The following is a 14,344-nucleotide window of genomic DNA, read 5'->3' on the forward strand; positions in this document are numbered from 1 at the left end:
TGGATTCCCCTAGGTCTCTAGTTTTCAGAAATGCACAGGTTTGGTAGGTTTCCCTAGGTGCCGGCTGAGCTAGAGGCCAAAATCTACAGGTAGGCACTTCGCAAAAAACACCTCTGTTTTCTTCCAAAAATTTGGATGTGTCCACGTTGCGCTTTGGGGCGTTTCCTGTCGCGGGCGCTAGGCCTACCTACACAAGTGAGGTATCATTTTTATCGGGAGACTTGGGGGAACGCTGGGTGGAAGGAAATTTGCGGCTCCTCTCAGATTCCCGAACTTTCTGCCACAGAAATGTGAGGAATATGTGTTTTTTTAGCCACATTTTGAGGTTTGCAAAGGATTCTGGGTAACAGAACCTGGTCCGAGCCCCGCAAGTCACCCCTCCTTGGATTCCCCTAGGTCTCTAGTTTTCAGAAATGCACAGGTTTAGTAGGTTTCCCTAGGTGCCGGCTGAGCCAGAGGCCAAAATCTACAGGTAGGCACTTCGCTAAAAACACCTCTGTTTTCTTCCAAAAATTTGGATGTGTCCACGTTGCGCTTTGGGGCGTTTCCTGTCGCGGGCGCTAGGCCTACCCACACAAGTGAGGTATAATTTTTATCGGGAGACTTGGGGGAACGCTGGGTGGAAGGAAATTTGTGGCTCCTCTCAGATTCCCGAACTTTCTGCCACAGAAATGTGAGGAATATGTGTTTTTTTTAGCCACATTTTGAGGTTTGCAAAGGATTCTGGGTAACAGAACCTGGTCCGAGCCCCGCAAGTCACCCCTCCTTGGATTCCCCTAGATCTCTAGTTTTCAGAAATGCACAGGTTTGGTAGGTTTCCCTAGGTGCCGGCTGAGCCAGAGGCCAAAATCTACAGGTAGGCACTTCGCAAAAAACACCTCTGTTTTCTTCCAAAAATTTGGATGTGTCCATGTTGCGCTTTGGGGCATTTCCTGTCGCGGGCGCTAGGCCTACCCACACAAGTGAGGTATCATTTTTATCGGGAGACTTGGGGGAACGCTGGGTGGAATGAAATTTGTGCCTCCTCTCAGATTCCCGAACTTTCTGCCACAGAAATGTGAGGAACATTTGTTTTTTTAGCCAAATTTTGAGGTTTGCAAAGGATTCTGGGTAACAGAACCTGGTCCGAGCCCCGCAAGTCACCCCTCCTTGGATTCCCCTAGGTCTCTAGTTTTCAGAAATGCACAGGTTTGGTAGGTTTCCCTAGGTGCCGGCTGAGCTAGAGGCCAAAATCTACAGGTAGGCACTTCGCAAAAAACACCTCTGTTTTCTTCCAAAAATTTGGATGTGTCCACGTTGCGCTTTGGGGCGTTTCCTGTCGCGGGCGCTAGGCCTACCCACACAAGTGAGGTATCATTTTTATCGGGAGACTTGGGGGAACGCTGGGTGGAAGGAAATTTGTGGCTCCTCTCAGATTCCCGAACTTTCTGCCACAGAAATGTGAGGAATATGTGTTTTTTTAGCCACATTTTGAGGTTTGCAAAGGATTCTGGGTAACAGAACCTGGTCCGAGCCCCGCAAGTCACCCCTCCTTGGATTCCCCTAGGTCTCTAGTTTTCAGAAATGCACAGGTTTGGTAGGTTTCCCTAGGTGCCGGCTGAGCCAGAGGCCAAAATCTACAGGTAGGCACTTCGCTAAAAACACCTCTGTTTTCTTCCAAAAATTTGGATGTGTCCACGTTGCGCTTTGGGGCGTTTCCTGTTGCGGGCGCTAGGCCTACCCACACAAGTGAGGTATCATTTTTATCGGGAGACTTGGGGGAACGCTGGTTGGAAGGAAATGTGTGGCTCCTCTCAGATTCCAGAACTTTCTGCCACAGAAATGTGAGGAACATGTGTTTTTTTAGCCAAATTTTGAGGTTTGCAAAGGATTCTGGGTAACAGAACCTGGTCCGAGCCCCGCAAGTCACCCCTCCTTGGATTCCCCTAGGTCTCTAGTTTTCAGAAATGCACAGGTTTGGTAGGTTTCCCTAGGTGCCGGCTGAGCTAGAGGCCAAAATCTACAGGTAGGCACTTCGCAAAAAACACCTCTGTTTTCTTCCAAAAATTTGGATGTGTCCACGTTGCGCTTTGGGGCGTTTCCTGTCGCGGGCGCTAGGCCTACCTACACAAGTGAGGTATCATTTTTATCGGGAGACTTGGGGGAACGCTGGTTGGAAGGAAATTTGTGGCTCCTCTCAGATTCCCGAACTTTCTGCCACAGAAATGTGAGGAATATGTGTTTTTTTAGCCACATTTTGAGGTTTGCAAAGGATTCTGGGTAACAAAACCTGGTCCGAGCCCCGCAAGTCACCCCTCCTTGGATTCCCCTAGGTCTCTAGTTTTCAGAAATGCACAGGTTTAGTAGGTTTCCCTAGGTGCCGGCTGAGCCAGAGGCCAAAATCTACAGGTAGGCACTTCGCTAAAAACACCTCTGTTTTCTTCCAAAAATTTGGATGTGTCCACGTTGAGCTTTGGGGCGTTTCCTGTCGCGGGCGCTAGGCCTACCCACACAAGTGAGGTATCATTTTTATCGGTAGACTTGGGGGAACGCTGGGTGGAAGGAAATTTGTGGCTCCTCTCAGATTCCCGAACTTTCTGCCACAGAAATGTGAGGAATATGTGTTTTTTTAGCCACATTTTGAGGTTTGCAAAGGATTCTGGGTAACAGAACCTGGTCCGAGCCCCGCAAGTCACCCCTCCTTGGATTCCCCTAGGTCTCTAGTTTTCAGAAATGCACAGGTTTGGTAGGTTTCCCTAGGTGCCGGCTGAGCCAGAGGCCAAAATCTACAGGTAGGCACTTCGCAAAAAACACCTCTGTTTTCTTCCAAAAATTTGGATGTGTCCATGTTGCGCTTTGGGGCGTTTCCTGTTGCGGGCGCTAGGCCTACCCACACAAGTGAGGTATCATTTTTATCGGGAGACTTTGGGGAACGCTGGGTGGAATGAAATTTGTGCCTCCTCTCAGATTCCCGAACTTTCTGCCACAGAAATGTGAGGAACATTTGTTTTTTTAGCCAAATTTTGAGGTTTGCAAAGGATTCTGGGTAACAGAACCTGGTCCGAGCCCCGCAAGTCACCCCTCCTTGGATTCCCCTAGGTCTCTAGTTTTCAGAAATGCACAGGTTTGGTAGGTTTCCCTAGGTGCCGGCTGAGCTAGAGGCCAAAATCTACAGGTAGGCACTTCGCAAAAAACACCTCTGTTTTCTTCCAAAAATTTGGATGTGTCCACGTTGCGCTTTGGGGCGTTTCCTGTCGCGGGCGCTAGGCCTACCTACACAAGTGAGGTATCATTTTTATCGGGAGACTTGGGGGAACGCTGGGTGGAATGAAATTTGTGCCTCCTCTCAGATTCCCGAACTTTCTGCCACAGAAATGTGAGGAACATTTGTTTTTTTAGCCAAATTTTGAGGTTTGCAAAGGATTCTGGGTAACAGAACCTGGTCCGAGCCCCGCAAGTCACCCCTCCTTGGATTCCCCTAGGTCTCTAGTTTTCAGAAATGCACAGGTTTGGTAGGTTTCCCTAGGTGCCGGCTGAGCTAGAGGCCAAAATCTACAGGTAGGCACTTCGCAAAAAACACCTCTGTTTTCTTCCAAAAATTTGGATGTGTCCACGTTGCGCTTTGGGGCGTTTCCTGTCGCGGGCGCTAGGCCTACCCACACAAGTGAGGTATCATTTTTATCGGGAGACTTGGGGGAACGCTGGGTGGAAGGAAATTTGTGGCTCCTCTCAGATTCCCGAACTTTCTGCCACAGAAATGTGAGGAATATGTGTTTTTTTAGCCACATTTTGAGGTTTGCAAAGGATTCTGGGTAACAGAACCTGGTCCGAGCCCCGCAAGTCACCCCTCCTTGGATTCCCCTAGGTCTCTAGTTTTCAGAAATGCACAGGTTTGGTAGGTTTCCCTAGGTGCCGGCTGAGCCAGAGGCCAAAATCTACAGGTAGGCACTTCGCTAAAAACACCTCTGTTTTCTTCCAAAAATTTGGATGTGTCCACGTTGCGCTTTGGGGCGTTTCCTGTTGCGGGCGCTAGGCCTACCCACACAAGTGAGGTATCATTTTTATCGGGAGACTTGGGGGAACGCTGGGTGGAAGGAAATGTGTGGCTCCTCTCAGATTCCAGAACTTTCTGCCACAGAAATGTGAGGAACATGTGTTTTTTTAGCCAAATTTTGAGGTTTGCAAAGGATTCTGGGTAACAGAACCTGGTCCGAGCCCCGCAAGTCACCCCTCCTTGGATTCCCCTAGGTCTCTAGTTTTCAGAAATGCACAGGTTTGGTAGGTTTCCCTAGGTGCCGGCTGAGCTAGAGGCCAAAATCTACAGGTAGGCACTTCGCAAAAAACACCTCTGTTTTCTTCCAAAAATTTGGATGTGTCCACGTTGCGCTTTGGGGCGTTTCCTGTCGCGGGCGCTAGGCCTACCTACACAAGTGAGGTATCATTTTTATCGGGAGACTTGGGGGAACGCTGGTTGGAAGGAAATTTGTGGCTCCTCTCAGATTCCCGAACTTTCTGCCACAGAAATGTGAGGAATATGTGTTTTTTTAGCCACATTTTGAGGTTTGCAAAGGATTCTGGGTAACAAAACCTGGTCCGAGCCCCGCAAGTCACCCCTCCTTGGATTCCCCTAGGTCTCTAGTTTTCAGAAATGCACAGGTTTAGTAGGTTTCCCTAGGTGCCGGCTGAGCCAGAGGCCAAAATCTACAGGTAGGCACTTCGCTAAAAACACCTCTGTTTTCTTCCAAAAATTTGGATGTGTCCACGTTGAGCTTTGGGGCGTTTCCTGTCGCGGGCGCTAGGCCTACCCACACAAGTGAGGTATCATTTTTATCGGTAGACTTGGGGGAACGCTGGGTGGAAGGAAATTTGTGGCTCCTCTCAGATTCCCGAACTTTCTGCCACAGAAATGTGAGGAATATGTGTTTTTTTAGCCACATTTTGAGGTTTGCAAAGGATTCTGGGTAACAGAACCTGGTCCGAGCCCCGCAAGTCACCCCTCCTTGGATTCCCCTAGGTCTCTAGTTTTCAGAAATGCACAGGTTTGGTAGGTTTCCCTAGGTGCCGGCTGAGCCAGAGGCCAAAATCTACAGGTAGGCACTTCGCAAAAAACACCTCTGTTTTCTTCCAAAAATTTGGATGTGTCCATGTTGCGCTTTGGGGCGTTTCCTGTTGCGGGCGCTAGGCCTACCCACACAAGTGAGGTATCATTTTTATCGGGAGACTTTGGGGAACGCTGGGTGGAATGAAATTTGTGCCTCCTCTCAGATTCCCGAACTTTCTGCCACAGAAATGTGAGGAACATTTGTTTTTTTAGCCAAATTTTGAGGTTTGCAAAGGATTCTGGGTAACAGAACCTGGTCCGAGCCCCGCAAGTCACCCCTCCTTGGATTCCCCTAGGTCTCTAGTTTTCAGAAATGCACAGGTTTGGTAGGTTTCCCTAGGTGCCGGCTGAGCTAGAGGCCAAAATCTACAGGTAGGCACTTCGCAAAAAACACCTCTGTTTTCTTCCAAAAATTTGGATGTGTCCACGTTGCGCTTTGGGGCGTTTCCTGTCGCGGGCGCTAGGCCTACCTACACAAGTGAGGTATCATTTTTATCGGGAGACTTGGGGGAACGCTGGGTGGAAGGAAATTTGCGGCTCCTCTCAGATTCCCGAACTTTCTGCCACAGAAATGTGAGGAATATGTGTTTTTTTAGCCACATTTTGAGGTTTGCAAAGGATTCTGGGTAACAGAACCTGGTCCGAGCCCCGCAAGTCACCCCTCCTTGGATTCCCCTAGGTCTCTAGTTTTCAGAAATGCACAGGTTTAGTAGGTTTCCCTAGGTGCCGGCTGAGCCAGAGGCCAAAATCTACAGGTAGGCACTTCGCTAAAAACACCTCTGTTTTCTTCCAAAAATTTGGATGTGTCCACGTTGCGCTTTGGGGCGTTTCCTGTCGCGGGCGCTAGGCCTACCCACACAAGTGAGGTATAATTTTTATCGGGAGACTTGGGGGAACGCTGGGTGGAAGGAAATTTGTGGCTCCTCTCAGATTCCCGAACTTTCTGCCACAGAAATGTGAGGAATATGTGTTTTTTTAGCCACATTTTGAGGTTTGCAAAGGATTCTGGGTAACAGAACCTAGTCCGAGCCCCGCAAGTCACCCCTCCTTGGATTCCCCTAGATCTCTAGTTTTCAGAAATGCACAGGTTTGGTAGGTTTCCCTAGGTGCCGGCTGAGCCAGAGGCCAAAATCTACAGGTAGGCACTTCGCAAAAAACACCTCTGTTTTCTTCCCAAAATTTGGATGTGTACATGTTGCGCTTTGGGGCATTTCCTGTCGCGGGCGCTAGGCCTACCCACACAAGTGAGGTATCATTTTTATCGGGAGACTTGGGGGAACGCTGGGTGGAATGAAATTTGTGCCTCCTCTCAGATTCCCGAACTTTCTGCCACAGAAATGTGAGGAACATTTGTTTTTTTAGACAAATTTTGAGGTTTGCAAAGGATTCTGGGTAACAGAACCTGGTCCGAGCCCCGCAAGTCACCCCTCCTTGGATTCCCCTAGGTCTCTAGTTTTCAGAAATGCACAGGTTTGGTAGGTTTCCCTAGGTGCCGGCTGAGCTAGAGGCCAAAATCTACAGGTAGGCACTTCGCAAAAAACACCTCTGTTTTCTTCCAAAAATTTGGATGTGTCCACGTTGCGCTTTGGGGCGTTTCCTGTCGCGGGCGCTAGGCCTACCCACACAAGTGAGGTATCATTTTTATCGGGAGACTTGGGGGAACGCTGGGTGGAAGGAAATTTGTGGCTCCTCTCAGATTCCCGAACTTTCTGCCACAGAAATGTGAGGAATATGTGTTTTTTTAGCCACATTTTGAGGTTTGCAAAGTATTCTGGGTAACAGAACCTGGTCCGAGCCCCGCAAGTCACCCCTCCTTGGATTCCCCTAGGTCTCTAGTGTTCAGAAATGCACAGTTTTGGTAGGTTTCCCTAGGTGCCGGCTGAGCTAGAGGCCAAAATCTACAGGTAGGCACTTCGCAAAAAACACCTCTGTTTTCTTCCAAAAATTTGGATGTGTCCACGTTGCGCTTTGGGGCGTTTCCTGTCGCGGGCGCTAGGCCTACCCACACAAGTGAGGTATCATTTTTATTGGGAGACTTGGGGGAACGCTGGGTGGAAGGAAATTTGTGGCTCCTCTCAGATTCCTGAACTTTCTGCAACAGAAATGTGAGGAACATGTGTTTTTTTAGCCAAATTTTGAGGTTTGCAAAGGATTCTGGGTAACAGAACCTGGTCCGAGCCCCGCAAGTCACCCCTCCTTGGATTCCCCTAGGTCTCTAGTTTTCAGAAATGCACAGGTTTGGTAGGTTTCCCTAGGTGCCGGCTGAGCTAGAGGCCAAAATCTACAGGTAGGCACTTCGCAAAAAACACCTCTGTTTTCTTCCAAAAATTTGGATGTGTCCACGTTGCGCTTTGGGGCGTTTCCTGTCGCGGGCGCTAGGCCTACCCACACAAGTGAGGTATCATTTTTATCGGGAGACTTGGGGGAACGCTGGGTGGAAGGAAATTTGTGGCTCCTCTCAGATTCCCGAACTTTCTGCCACAGAAATGTGAGGAATATGTGTTTTTTTAGCCACATTTTGAGGTTTGCAAAGGATTCTGGGTAACAGAACCTGGTCCGAGCCCCGCAAGTCACCCCTCCTTGGATTCCCCTAGGTCTCTAGTTTTCAGAAATGCACAGGTTTGGTAGGATTCCCTAGGTGCCGGCTGAGCTAGAGGCCAAAATCTACAGGTAGGCACTTCGCAAAAAACACCTCTGTTTTCTTCCAAAAATTTGGATGTGTCCACGTTGCGCTTTGGGGCGTTTCCTGTCGCGGGCGCTAGGCCTACCCACACAAGTGAGGTATCATTTTTATCGGGAGACTTGGGGGAACGCTGGGTGGAAGGAAATTTGTGGCTCCTCTCAGATTCCCGAACTTTCTGCCACAGAAATGTGAGGAACATGTGTTTTTTTAGCCAAATTTTGGTGTTTGCAAAGGATTCTGGGTAACAGAACCTGGTCCGAGCCCCGCAAGTCACCCCTCCTTGGATTCCCCTAGGTCACTAGTTTTCAGAAATGCACAGGTTTGGTAGGTTTCCCTAGGTGCCAGCTGAGCTAGAGGCCAAAATCTACAGGTAGGCACTTCGCAAAAAACACCTCTGTTTTCTTCCAAAAATTGGATGTGTCCACGTTGCGCTTTGGGGCGTTTCCTGTCGCCGGCGCTAGGCCTACCCACACAAGTGAGGTATCATTTTTATCGGGAGACTTGGGGGAACGCTGGGTGGAAGGAAATTTGTGGCTCCTCTCAGATTCCCGAACTTTCTGCCACAGAAATGTGAGGAATATGTGTTTTTTTAGCCACATTTTGAGGTTTGCAAAGGATTCAGGGTAACAGAACCTGGTCCGAGCCCCGCAAGTCACCCCTCCTTGGATTCCCCTAGGTCTCTAGTTTTCAGAAATGCACAGGTTTGGTAGGTTTCCCTAGGTGCCGGCTGAGCCAGAGGCCAAAATCTACAGGTAGGCACTTCGCTAAAAACACCTCTGTTTTCTTCCACAAATTTGGATGTGTCCACGTTGCGCTTTGGGGCGTTTCCTGTCGCGGGCGCTAGGCCTACCCACACAAGTGAGGTATCATTTTTATCGGGAGACTTGGGGGAACGCTGGGTGGAAGGAAATTTGTGGCTCCTCTCAGATTCCCGAACTTTCTGCCACAGAAATGTGAGGAATATGTGTTTTTTTAGCCACATTTTGAGGTTTGCAAAGGATTCTGGGTAACAGAACCTGGTCCGAGCCCCGCAAGTCACCCCTCCTTGGATTCCCCTAGGTCTCTAGTGTTCAGAAATGCACAGTTTTGGTAGGTTTCCCTAGGTGCCGGCTGAGCTAGAGGCCAAAATCTACAGGTAGGCACTTCGCAAAAAACACCTCTGTTTTCTTCCAAAAATTTGGATGTGTCCACGTTGCGCTTTGGGGCGTTTCCTGTCGCGGGCGCTAGGCCTACCCACACAAGTGAGGTATCATTTTTATCGGGAGACTTGGGGGAACGCTGGGTGGAAGGAAATTTGTGGCTCCTCTCAGATTCCCGAACTTTCTGCAACAGAAATGTGAGGAACATGTGTTTTTTTAGCCAAATTTTGAGGTTTGCAAAGGATTCTGGGTAACAGAACCTGGTCCGAGCCCCGCAAGTCACCCCTCCTTGGATTCCCCTAGGTCTCTAGTTTTCAGAAATGCACAGGTTTGGTAGGTTTCCCTAGGTGCCGGCTGAGCTAGAGGCCAAAATCTACAGGTAGGCACTTCGCAAAAAACACCTCTGTTTTCTTCCAAAAATTTGGATGTGTCCACGTTGCGCTTTGGGGCGTTTCCTGTCGCGGGCGCTAGGCCTACCCACACAAGTGAGGTATCATTTTTATCGGGAGACTTGCGGGGAACGCTGGGTGGAAGGAAATTTGTGGCTCCTCTCAGATTCCCGAACTTTCTGCCACAGAAATGTGAGGAATATGTGTTTTTTTAGCCACATTTTGAGGTTTGCAAAGGATTCTGGGTAACAGAACCTGGTCCGAGCCCCGCAAGTCACCCCTCCTTGGATTCCCCTAGGTCTCTAGTTTTCAGAAATGCACAGGTTTGGTAGGATTCCCTAGGTGCCGGCTGAGCTAGAGGCCAAAATCTACAGGTAGGCACTTCGCAAAAAACACCTCTGTTTTCTTCCAAAAATTTGGATGTGTCCACGTTGCGCTTTGGGGCGTTTCCTGTCGCCAGCGCTAGGCCTACCCACACAAGTGAGGTATCATTTTTATCGGGAGACTTGGGGGAACGCTGGGTGGAAGGAAATTTGTGGCTCCTCTCAGATTCCCGAACTTTCTGCCACAGAAATGTGAGGAATATGTGTTTTTTTAGCCACATTTTGAGGTTTGCAAAGGATTCAGGGTAACAGAACCTGGTCCGAGCCCCGCAAGTCACCCCTCCTTGGATTCCCCTAGGTCTCTAGTTTTCAGAAATGCACAGGTTTGGTAGGTTTCCCTAGGTGCCGGCTGAGCCAGAGGCCAAAATCTACAGGTAGGCACTTCGCTAAAAACACCTCTGTTTCTTCCAAAAATTTGGATGTGTCCACGTTGCGCTTTGGGGCGTTTCCTGTCGCGGGCGCTAGGCCTACCCACACAAGTGAGGTATCATTTTTATCGGGAGACTTGGGGGAACGCTGGGTGGAAGGAAATTTGTGGCTCCTCTCAGATTCCAGAACTTTCTACCACAGAAATGTGAGGAACATGTGTTTTTTTAGCCAAATTTTGAGGTTTGCAAAGGATTCTGGGTAACAGAACCTGGTCCGAGCCCCGCAAGTAACCCCTCCTTGGATTCCCCTAGGTCTCTAGTTTTCGGAAATGCACAGGTTTGGTAGGTTTCCCTAGGTGCCGGCTGAGCTAGAGGCCAAAATCTACAGGTAGGCACTTCGCAAAAAACACCTCTGTTTTCTTCCAAAAATTTTGATGTGTCCACGTTGCGCTTTGGGGCGTTTCCAGTCGCGGGCGCTAGGCCTACCCACACAAGTGAGGTATCATTTTTATCGGGAGACTTGGGGGAACGCTGGGTGGAAGGAAATTTGTGGCTCCTCTCAGATTCCCGAACTTTCTGCCACAGAAATGTGAGGAACATGTGTTTTTTTAGCCAAATTTTGAGGTTTGCAAAGGATTCTGGGTAACAGAACCTGGTCCGAGCCCCGCAAGTCACCCCTCCTTGGATTCCCCTAGGTCTCTAGTTTTCAGAAATGCACAGGTTTGGTAGGTTTCCCTAGGTGCCGGCTGAGCCAGAGGCCAAAATCTACAGGTAGGCACTTCGCTAAAAACACCTCTGTTTTCATCCAAAAATTTGGATGTGTCCACGTTGCACTTTGGGGCGTTTCCTGTCGCGGGCGCTAGGCCTACCCACACAAGTGAGGTATCATTTTTATCGGGAGACTTGGGGGAACGCTGGGTGGAATGAAATTTGTGCCTCCTCTCAGATTCCCGAACTTTCTGCCACAGAAATGTGAGGAACATTTGTTTTTTTAGCCAAATTTTGAGGTTTGCAAAGGATTCTGGGTAACAGAACCTGGTCCGAGCCCCGCAAGTCACCCCTCCTTGGATTCCCCTAGGTCTCTAGTTTTCAGAAATGCACAGGTTTGGTAGGTTTCCCTAGGTGCCGGCTGAGCTAGAGGCCAAAATCTACAGGTAGGCACTTCGCAAAAAACACCTCTGTTTTCTTCCAAAAATTTGGATGTGTCCACGTTGCGCTTTGGGGCGTTTCCTGTCGCGGGCGCTAGGCCTACCCACACAAGTGAGGTATCATTTTTATCGGGAGACTTGGGGGAACGCTGGGTGGAAGGAAATTTGTGGCTCCTCTCAGATTCCCGAACTTTCTGCCACAGAAATGTGAGGAATATGTGTTTTTTTAGCCACATTTTGAGGTTTGCAAAGGATTCTGGGTAACAGAACCTGGTCCGAGCCCCGCAAGTCACCCCTCCTTGGATTCCCCTAGGTCTCTAGTTTTCAGAAATGCACAGGTTTGGTAGGATTCCCTAGGTGCCGGCTGAGCTAGAGGCGAAAATCTACAGGTAGGCACTTCGCAAAAAACACCTCTGTTTTCTTCCAAAAATTTGGATGTGTCCACGTTGCGCTTTGGGGCGTTTCCAGTCGCGGGCGCTAGGCCTACCCACACAAGTGAGGTATCATTTTTATCGGGAGACTTGGGGGAACGCTGGGTGGAAGGAAATTTGTGGCTCCTCTCAGATTCCCGAACTTTCTGCCACAGAAATGTGAGGAATATGTGTTTTTTTAGCCACATTTTGAGGTTTGCAAAGGATTCAGGGTAACAGAACCTGGTCCGAGCCCCGCAAGTCACCCCTCCTTGGATTCCCCTAGGTCTCTAGTTTTCAGAAATGCACAGGTTTGGTAGGTTTCCCTAGGTGCCGGCTGAGCCAGAGGCCAAAATCTACAGGTAGGCACTTCGCTAAAAACACCTCTGTTTTCTTCCACAAATTTGGATGTGTCCACGTTGCGCTTTGGGGCGTTTCCTGTCGCGGGCGCTAGGCCTACCCACACAAGTGAGGTATCATTTTTATCGGGAGACTTGGGGGAACGCTGGGTGGAAGGAAATTTGTGGCTCCTCTCAGATTCCAGAACTTTCTGCCACAGAAATGTGAGGAACATGTGTTTTTTTAGCCAAATTTTGAGGTTTGCAAAGGATTCTGGGTAACAGAACCTGGTCCGAGCCCCGCAAGTCACCCCTCCTTGGATTCCCCTAGGTCTCTAGTTTTCAGAAATGCACAGGTTTGGTAGGTTTCCCTAGGTGCCGGCTGAGCTAGAGGCCAAAATCTACAGGTAGGCACTTCGCAAAAAACACCTCTGTTTTCTTCCAAAAATGTGGATGTGTCCACGTTGCGCTTTGGGGCGTTTCCAGTCGCGGGCGCTAGGCCTACCCACACAAGTGAGGTATCATTTTTATCGGGAGACTTGGGGGAACGCTGGGTGGAAGGAAATTTGTGGCTCCTCTCAGATTCCCGAACTTTCTGCCACAGAAATGTGAGGAATATGTGTTTTTTTAGCCACATTTTGAGGTTTGCAAAGGATTCTGGGTAACAGAACCTGGTCCGAGCCCCGCAAGTCACCCCTCCTTGGATTCCCCTAGGTCTCTAGTTTTCAGAAATGCACAGGTTTGGTAGGTTTCCCTAGGTGCCGGCTGAGCTAGAGGCCAAAATCTACAGGTAGGCACTTCGCAAAAAACACCTCTGTTTTCTTCCAAAAATTTGGATGTGTCCACGTTGCGCTTTGGGGCGTTTCCTGTCGCGGGCGCTAGGCCTACCCACACAAGTGAGGTATCATTTTTATCGGGAGACTTGGGGGAATGCTGGGTGGAAGGAAATTTGTGGCTCCTCTCAGATTCCCGAACTTTCTGCCACAGAAATGTGAGGAACATGTGTTTTTTTAGCCACATTTTGAGGTTTGCAAAGGATTCTGGGTAACAGAACCTGGTCCGAGCCCCGCAAGTCACCCCTCCTTGGATTCCCCTAGGTCTCTAGTTTTCAGAAATGCACAGGTTTGGTAGGTTTCCCTAGGTGCCGGCTGAGCTAGAGGCCAAAATCTACAGGTAGGCACTTCGCAAAAAACACCTCTGTTTTCTTCCAAAAATGTGGATGTGTCCAAGTTGCGCTTTGGGGCGTTTCCTGTCGCGGGCGCTAGGCCTACCCACACAAGTGAGGTATCATTTTTATCGGGAGACTTGGGGGAACGCTGGGTGGAAGGAAATTTGTGGCTCCTCTCAGATTCCAGAACTTTCTGCCACAGAAATGTGAGGAACATGTGTTTTTTTAGCCAAATTTTGAGGTTTGCAAAGGATTCTGGGTAACAGAACCTGGTCCGAGCCCCGCAAGTCACCCCTCCTTGGATTCCCCTAGGTCTCTAATTTTCAGAAATGCACAGGTTTGGTAGGATTCCCTAGGTGCCGGCTGAGCTAGAGGCCAAAATCTACAGGTAGGCACTTCGCAAAAAACACCTCTGTTTTCTTCCAAAAATGTGGATGTGTCCAAGTTGCGCTTTGGGGCGTTTCCTGTCGCGGGCGCTAGGCCTACCCACACAAGTGAGGTATCATTTTTATCGGGAGACTTGGGGGAACGCTGGGTGGAAGGAAATTTGTGGCTCCTCTCAGATTCCAGAACTTTCTGCCACAGAAATGTGAGGAACATGTGTTTTTTTAGCCAAATTTTGAGGTTTGCAAAGGATTCTGGGTAACAGAACCTGGTCCGAGCCCCGCAAGTCACCCCTCCTTGGATTCCCCTAGGTCTCTAATTTTCAGAAATGCACAGGTTTGGTAGGATTCCCTAGGTGCCGGCTGAGCTAGAGGCCAAAATCTACAGGTAGGCACTTCGCAAAAAACACCTCTGTTTTCTTCCAAAAATGTGGATGTGTCCACGTTGCGCTTTGGGGCGTTTCCTGTCGCGGGCGCTAGGCCTACCCACAAAAGTGAGGTATCATTTTTATCGGGAGACTTGGGGGAACGCTGGGTGGAAGGAAATGTGTGGCTCCTCTCAGATTCCCGAACTTTCTGCCACAGAAATGTGAGGAACATGTGTTTTTTTAGCCAAATTTTGAGGTTTGCAAAGGATTCTGAGTAACAGAACCTGGTCCGAGCCCCGCAAGTCACCCCTCCTTGGATTCCCCTAGGTCACTAGTTTTCAGAAATGCACAGGTTTGGTAGGTTTCCCTAGGTGCCAGCTGAGCTAGAGGCCAAAATCTACAGGTAGGCACTTCGCAAAAAACACCTCTGTTTTCTTCCAAAAATGTGGATGTGTCCAAGTTGCGCTTTGGGGCGTTTCCTGTCGCG

Source organism: Pleurodeles waltl, chromosome 6 (genome assembly GCF_031143425.1).
Source record: "Pleurodeles waltl isolate 20211129_DDA chromosome 6, aPleWal1.hap1.20221129, whole genome shotgun sequence".
Classification (NCBI taxonomy): Eukaryota; Metazoa; Chordata; class Amphibia; order Caudata; family Salamandridae; genus Pleurodeles; species Pleurodeles waltl.